Genomic DNA, 8,804 nt, shown 5'->3' on the forward strand with positions numbered 1-8,804 from the left:
ACCCTTTCTGAAATAACTCAACTGCAATGATTTTCTACACATATGTATTAAAATGATAAAAGACATACTGTAGGATTTTTTCCCATATGGTGCTAGCAATTTGGAGTTCAGTAGGACTTTTTATAACTTGCAGCTCACCAAGAAAATGTCAGAACCCATGAGAATAAAACAACTTCTATTTTAGGTTTTCAATTCATTTGCTCTGATCTCTCAACCAGAAAAACGGACTCTACAGGCCTCTTTATTCTGAATGAATTTAACGTTCAGTCCTCTACTACCTTCTCAGTCTATTAAGGCTAAGAGTATTCTAGTATCTCTTGTCTTTGCTCACTTACTGACATTTATTGAACATGTGCCATGAAGGGCAAGCTGTCACCACAGTTAACAAACTGACCTTTATGGCAATGGAAACCAGGGTAAGAGAAACCATATTTAAAAAAAAAAATCACATTGCTAGAAGCCCAGGTGCTCAAGCCAAGCAAAGACTCCTCATTTTTAAACCAATTCAAGAGATTTGAGAGAAAGCAGTGTAGACTAACTTGTTCTGAGAAAATTAATAGAAGGGGAATGTGGCTCTCAAATCATCATTAAAGCATCACATTGACTTAAGATGGTACTCACTATAAGATATCCCACTCCTCACTGTCAGAGACAGACGTTGCCATCTCTGAAATTAGTATTGTCATGTGAAAATGCTTGTACATTATGTATCTCTATTGAGATTTTCAGGTATTTCAAAACCACCCAATGATTATAAAATGTGTATTCATACAACTAATATTTATAAAGTACTTACTACTAGTATGTGACAGGCATTGGGCATATTGAGTATATACAGTAGTGAGCAAAACCCAATTTCTGTCTTCAAGGAGTTTTCTGTTGACTGCAGTGTTGTAAATGCTTCTAAAAAGGGGAACTGCAAGGTGATGGGGGAGATAATCATAAAAACATGAAGCCCAGAGTGGTAGTGGAGATGATTTGGGTAGGCAGTCAGCAAAGGCTCTGTGGTGGAAGTCACACCATTAGAAGAGGCAGGTTTTCTCACTTGTGTCTGTTTTAAATTAACCCAGTATTTTACATAAAAACATATGGGGCTAGAATATCCTCACTCAGCAATTCCTGAAAGTTTACAAATGATAGAATAAGTGGAGTTTATTTACCCTCTGACAAGTCCCGTAGTTTGAAACGTGGCAGACTGGTTCACAAGAATAAAAGCAGCTGGGTAAATATTCCCTCTGAAATTACTTTTTTTCTGGTTTAATTAATAATTAAAACACTACCAAATACAGAACTTATGTGGCGCTACTTCTTGACAGGCTGGTTGGGAATGGCCCATTAATCATTGACTATTATTGAGAGGGTGGTGTGTTGGAAGGAGTGTGGGCTTTGAAATCAGACAGGAGTTTCAGTTCTCTCAGATTTTGAGTAAGTGAACCCTGAGTCTAGTTTCCTCATTTATAAAACTAGGAAATTATAGTACCCAAATTCACGTATGAAGACAAAATGATTATGTAAACCACAACACAATGTTGGTATATAGTAAGTAGTAAATAAATTATTAACAATATCACTTGGAAAAATAATAGATTTGAAAGAAAATGTTAAGTGCGTGAAATAAGAATCCTATATAATAAAAGGCTCATATGCAAATTGTCCCCTTGACCAGGAGTTCAATCAGGAGTTCAACTGGGATTTCAACCAGGGGGCGGGGCCGGCCCGATCAGCCCGATCAGGGCAGACAGGCCGAACCCCACCAGTCCATGAATTCATGCACCTGGCCTCTAGTACCATATATAAAAGTATAAGTTTGGTTATGGAAGGGAGAAAAAGTAAAAAAAAGAATGTACAGCTAGATGATGCTTGAGATGAGAGTCTATGAGTGAGAAGCAAGAGGATAATTTAATTAGGTTTTCAGAAAAGTAGTGTTTGTGAAATTCCTTTTTTTTCTTTGAAGGGTTTGGTATCATTTTCACCATCTGGACCTAGGGTTTTCTATGTAGAAGTTTTAAGTAATAAATTCAATTGCTTTAATAGGCATAGAACTAGTCATACTTTTAAAAATTCATATTTTCTATTTCTTCTAATGTCAGCTTTGAAAAGTTGGGGTTATAATAAATTCATCTTTATTTCTAAGTTGTCAAATGTATTGTCATAATATTTTTTTATTCTCATTTTAAGGTCTTTAGTGTCTGTGGTAATGTTTCCCTTTTCATTTCTGATATTGGTGATTCATGACTCCTCTCTGTCTCTTCGGATTGAGAAATTAAATTCTTATACAGAGAATAAGAAATTAAATTCTTTTACAGAGTCACAGTTTGGCTTTATTGCTGTTTTTCTATTGTTTATGTTTTCTATATCATTAATTTCTATCTTATTTTTTCTCATTTCTACTTATTTTGTATTTCATTTTCTCTTCTTTTTCTAGCTTCCTGAGCAGGAAATTTGATTATTGATTTTAAATCTTTATCTGTATCTAGTATGAATATTTGTATAGTTCCCTTTATACACTGTTTTGACTATATCTCACTAATTTTAACATGTTCTATTTTTAATTATTATTCAGTTTAAAATGTTTTCTAATTGCCATTATGATTTCCTCATTGACAGATGGGTTATTTAGATGAGTGTTGTTTTATTTCCAATATTGGGATTTTTTTCACTTTCTTTTTGTTATTGATTTCTTGCTTAAATCTATTGTCATAAATATTCTCTATAATTTTAGTTTTTAAAAATTTATTGAGACTAGCTTTAAATGCTCTAGGCCAGTGATCTGCAAACTGCAGCTCGGCAAACTGCGGCTCACGAGCCACATGTGGCTCTTTGGCCGCTTGAGTGTGGCTCTTCCACAAAATACCGACTTCTGCGCATGGGCCACGAAGTTCAATCGCACTGTACATGCGCGCCCGCACGTGGTATTTTGTGGAAGAGCCACTCTCAAGGAGCCAAAGAGCCGCATGTGGCTCGAGAGCCACGGTTTGCCGACCACGGCTCTAGGCCCTAGTATATGGTATAATACATGGTATAAGATTTCACTTCCACATGTCTATAGACGGAGTTCTACAGATGTCTGATACACTTTACTGGTTTTTAAAATTATTATTATTATTCTTTTCATTCCTTGTGGCTCATTTTGGATTATTTTTATTGACTTCTCTTCAATTTCACGGATTCTTTCTTCTATTGTATCCAGTCTAATATTGCAATTGTTCATTTATTTTATTTCAGATATTGTACTTTGTAATCCTAAGTTTCTTTTTTCAGAATTTCCATTTATTTTCTGTAGAAATTCTCCATTATAAAAATCACCTGTCTATTTTTCCTAAACTATTTTTATATTAATAATAATTTCAAATTACTTGTGTGCTAATTTGAACATGTGAGTGATCAGTGAATATGCTTTTATTGGTTACTTTTCATTGGTTATGGGTCATATTTTCTTGCTTCACATTTTTTTATTGTATACCAGACATTATATACAAAACATAGGAGAAACTGAAATAGACACTAATTTTACTCCAAAAGGGAATTTCCCTTTCTTCTGTGAGGAAGGTAGGGTGAGGGACAATTTCTTTCAATATAATAAAAAATTGAGCTGTTATGGAGCTGGATTACCACTTTAGTTTGTTTCAGTTCAGCTCTAATTTTAAGTGTTTGGAGGATGGAATTAGTTTCTCTCTTCAGTAGGGTTTTGAGCCCAAGAACTATAAGCCTGTCTCTCTGTTTTTAAATCCACCCTCACTTTCCATGATGCTGCAGACTCAGAAGTCCCAGAAGGAAGAATTTATAGAAGGCAGGCAATAGTAAGTTTTTATGCTCCTTCATATTTCATCACCTGCTCAGTACATGTATGGCCACTAGAAGTGTGACTAGATTCTGCTTGTCCAAGAAAAAGCCCCAGCCTTTATAGGCTCCTGACTCTCCTTACCTGTCTCCTTGGACATTTCCAAGGCTAATGCCCCTGGAAATAAAAGTGAGCAATGGTTTCCGCTTACCTAGAAAGGGCTATTCCCCCTCTGGAATTTATTTATTTTTACTTATTTGCATCCAAGCATTTCAATAGCTATAAAGGAAAAGGTTACTTTTTAGTTCATCCTGTGGTGGTTTTTTTTTTTAGGTTGGGAATGATGACCTTTTGCAAACTTCTACCAGAGAAGGAATTGGAGAAATGTCTAGGTGCCCGGGAGGACTGACCAGATTTTTAACTTCCAGAGATCTTCGGTCTTTACCTTAACAACCACACACAATTTTAATTAAGAACATACCATTTAGTTTGGAAAAATAAAAAATATTTGTCATCTTTATAAGTATGATGTTATTTTCTATTACTAACAACTTTTCTACAGAGAGTTTTTAATTTTATAAAACAGTAGAAAAATTGGATTTGATAAAATAAATGTTGTTTATCATAATATTTCAGGAATATTCTTTTACATACCCAGATATTATATATGCCCAACAGATTGCACACTGGAATATTCCAGGATGTCTACCCATGGTCTAAGGTTTGCATGGCTTTTGGGTTTTGCAAGGTAGTGTTTCTTTATAACCCATAGGACAGTTATGAAAATCCATATATATTTTTTTGAAATATTAGTTCAGTTTAATTTCTTTTTTACATTTTTTAAAATTACAGTGTACATTTAATACCATTTTGTATTACTTTTAGGTGTAAAGCATAGTTGTCAGACAGTCATATACTTTACAAAGTGTTCCCCTGTGTTCCCATTATCTACCCGGCACCATACATAATTATTAGAATAGTATTGACTACATTTCCTATGCTGTACTTTATATCCCCATGACTATTTTGTAACTACCAAACAGTGAAAAGAAAATCCATATTTTATGTGAAATTCCTGCTTTAAGTATGGAATAAGTAAATGCTTGTTACTTTCCTTTTAATCAATACAATATTTTGATGATAGTCATCTTTTTAAAAAATATATTTTTATTGATTTCAAAGAGGAAGGGAAAGGGAGAGAGAGAGAGAAACATCAACGACGAGAGAGAATCATTGGCTGCCTCCTGCTTGCCCCCCATTGGGTAACAAGCCTGAAACCCAGGCATGTGCCCTGACTGGGAATGGAACTGTGAACTCCTGGTTCAAAGGTCGAGGCTCAACCACTGAGCAACACCAGCCGGGCAGATGATAGTCATCTTGTTTCAATAAAATTTTCACTTTAAAATTTATTTCAAAGGACTGAATTCTTTTATATTCACAACTAAATGTTTTGGGTATTTTAAAATATTGGTTTGACTAATTCAATATTGTATTCCATAAAGTGGTGAAGGGCATTGTGTTTGTGTGATATTGTGTGCCGAGGGGTTATTAGATATATAGTATATCCTCCAAAGATTATGGACAATAGATAAAGTTTGCCCCATAGTTGCTTCCTGGACAATTGCCACATACTGATTTGAAAATATGTCCAGAACACAAGGATTTGGAATTTTAGGTCTTTTGTGATCCCACTTCTAGGAATATATCCCAAGAAACCAGAAACACCAATCAGAAAGGATATATGCACCCATATGTTCATAGCAGCACAATTCACCATAGCTAAGATCCGGAAACAGCCTAAGTGCCCATCAGTAGATGAATGGATTAGAAAACTGTGGTATATCTACACGACGGAATACTATGCTGCTGTAAAAAAGAAGGAACTCTTACCATTTGCAACGGCATGGATGGAACTGGAGAGCATTATGCTAAGTGAAATAAGCTAGTCAATGAAGGAAAAATACCACATGATCTCACTCATTCATGGATAATAAAGACCATTATAAACTTACGAACAATAATAGATACAGAGGCAGAGCTGCCTCAAACAGATTGTCAAACTGCAGCGGGAAGGCCGGGGAGGGTTGGGGGGCAGGAGGGAGGGGGGTAAGAGATCAACCGAAGGACTTGTATGCATGCATATAAGCATAACCAATGGACATAAGACACTGGGGGTAGGGGAGGCCAGGGGATTGTCAAGGGCGGGGGAAAAAAAGGAGACATATGTAATACTTTTTGTAATACTTTAAGCAACAAAACAATTTTAAAAAATATTAGAGAAACTTTTAAAAAATGAACCTGAGGAGGAATTTCTAGCCTGTCCCAAACGTCTCATCTCACCGACAGCAATGCTATCAAAACAAACAAGGGCCCCAGCACTTACAGACTATCTACCATCAACCAGCCACAGTGTACACACCATCTCATTTGAGCCTCACTACACATGATGAGGTTGAGCCCTCTAACATGCTTTTTTGCATATTATAGAGTAAAAGAAGCAACAAGCTTTTAGAAGGATCAATACTTGTCCCGAGACCACCAAGCAAGTTATCAGTAGAAATAGAATTTGGAGCCCAATACCTCAATCTTAGTTTATGTAAACAGAAAGAAATAAAAAATATATATATATTGGATTTGAAGTACAATCACTATTCTCTGAATTATGAAGCTCACAGCTTCAAATATATAAATTAGAGGATGATAACATTTTCTCTATGAATTAATTTCTTGTCAAATTATAGTGTTTTGTGCCATGTAGGCACCTAGTAAATTCTACTTTGAGCAAATAAAGGGATTATTATAATTATTGTTTACATATTTAGGCATTTACCCAGAAAACAATTTCTGTATTTTCAGATATCAGATTACATTATTCAGGTTTTTCAAAGCCAGAATTGGAGCACCTTTTCCAAAGCTTTCTTTGCCTTTGAGGAAAGAATTTGTAAACTCAAGTATATATAACCTGTGAAGGAAAACTTCTGGAGCCCCTGAGTGTGTGTCACAGCAAATACTTAATAGCAATAGTTGAATGGCGCAATCTGACCAATACCCTCCTAAGCTGATAAACAACTTGACAACAGGGGATGGGTTTCTGCCACTCTATCTTTAGAACCCAAAGCTATGCTGAAGATTTTTAATAGGGTTCCATTTAAAATTATATTTGTCAATAAGTGTTCACTGACTCCTTAACTTTAAGGAAATGAAGAACATGATGTTGTAAAACCAAAGGATGTGTTTTAAAATATGAAGAATGCAAATAGTTGAATTCTGTTGAATACATATTTTGTGACAAGCTTTGGGCTCAGTTCTCTGAATACCTATTTTGTGAAAACCACCCAACAAAGGAGAGGTCCACCCATTAGGTGGACAAAGAAAACTGTCTTGCTCAGAGCCAGCTGAACAGTAACTGGCATATCTGACGCTTGAACCTTTGCCAATCTGATTACAAAACCCATGCTTTTAACTTATAATGCTTATAAGGCTTAATTGTCTGGTTCTCAATTCTGCTTTGTCTCTCATCGACTATCATTCTTGGAGAAAATCATTTAAACTCTGTGGCTATCAGTTATATCTGTCACGGCTGTAGTGAGGGTCATAATTAAAAAGTCCCTCTGTAGCCGGGTGTTTTAGGGGGGTCCTTTAGATGGGTTTGTGGAGGCAGGGAATTCTCCACATACTATGAGGTAGTTCCCTTTTATATAATATTTAAGGAACTTAATTTGTTCATGGAAGTCCAGTGCATTTTAAAAAGGCTGCCAAGGAGCCTGGAAGCTCTGTGACATAGACTTTGAGCTTTGTCCATAACTAGGATTCAAATCCATGCAGATCTGTTGGGTAGACTGGAAAGGTGATCTGGAAGAACATACAGGTCCCTAAGAAAACCACCAGAATGAAGGAGGGATGTAGTTGAAGGGTTGGTCTGTACATGTGAGGAGTGAGATTTAGGAAGATACTTGTGCTCAGTCATGACACCAATATCCTTCTCTCTTTCTCACCTTACCCAGTCCCTGGAAAGCACAGGTGGTGGGGAAACATGCCTATGCTATAAGGAAAAAGACAATGTCACTCACGGTCCAAATAGCTCTATTGAGGAAACTCAATCTGGGACAGCTCACAAAGGGGAAATCTTTTCTTGGGTCAGTGGGGAGGTGAACACCAGGGCTTGGAGTCTGGAGCCTCCGGCAGTGAACAGGATGCCGACCCACTTGTGGTGCAGAGCAATGTGGTCTACTGAGAAGAAGGATCTGGAAACCACGGGCAGGGACTCTGTTCACATGTGAGACAGCGTGCTTTTCTCTGCTCCTATGAGAAGCTCTGCTAGAGAAACAGTCCTCTCCTAGAACCAGTACCGGTTCTGGTCCAGGGACATTTGCACCAATGGAAGATTCTCAGACCGAGTGAAAAAGTCAAATGTCAAGAAAAAATGCAACTTGAGAGTAATTTTGAAATGCTAAAATGTATTATGATAACTATGGTTTGTTTTCATTAAATAGCAGAAAGACCTTGGACCATATCAGTTTTATATATGAAAACATCTTACAAACAATAATGTACTATGAAATGGGTAAATCCACAACACATTTCAAAGAATAAGTTTTTCCTTATTTGTCAGGCATGAGGCTAGACACAGAGGCACAGTCTAGTATCGGGGGTATGTGTATGCAGATGTCAGACAGGCGCTGAAAGAGCCATATGGACTTGTTAGTACAGTGGGGCAAGAGGGGTGGGGAGAAGTGAGGAGAATCTTAGAATAGGAGCAGAAGCTCCTTGAAGGAGACAGGTTCCAGATAAGCAGGAGTAAGTTAGGTGAGCTATGCTAAGAAGAGCATTTCAGAGAGAAGGAACAACACATGCCAAGATAAAGAGAAGTCAAAGAGTATGGCATCATTAGGGGTGTGCAAGGAGCTAGCTGGGCACAGTGCCTTACAAGGTACCTGACACCTAAGGCACACATGGACATAAAGATAGAGCCTCCGCACCCAGAGGAGGGTAAGCTGCTCTGGGGAGGGCATCTGTGCCCAGG

The sequence above is a fragment of the Myotis lucifugus genome, unplaced genomic scaffold (genome assembly GCF_000147115.1).
Source record: "Myotis lucifugus unplaced genomic scaffold, Myoluc2.0 scaffold_77, whole genome shotgun sequence".
Taxonomy (NCBI): domain Eukaryota; kingdom Metazoa; phylum Chordata; class Mammalia; order Chiroptera; family Vespertilionidae; genus Myotis; species Myotis lucifugus.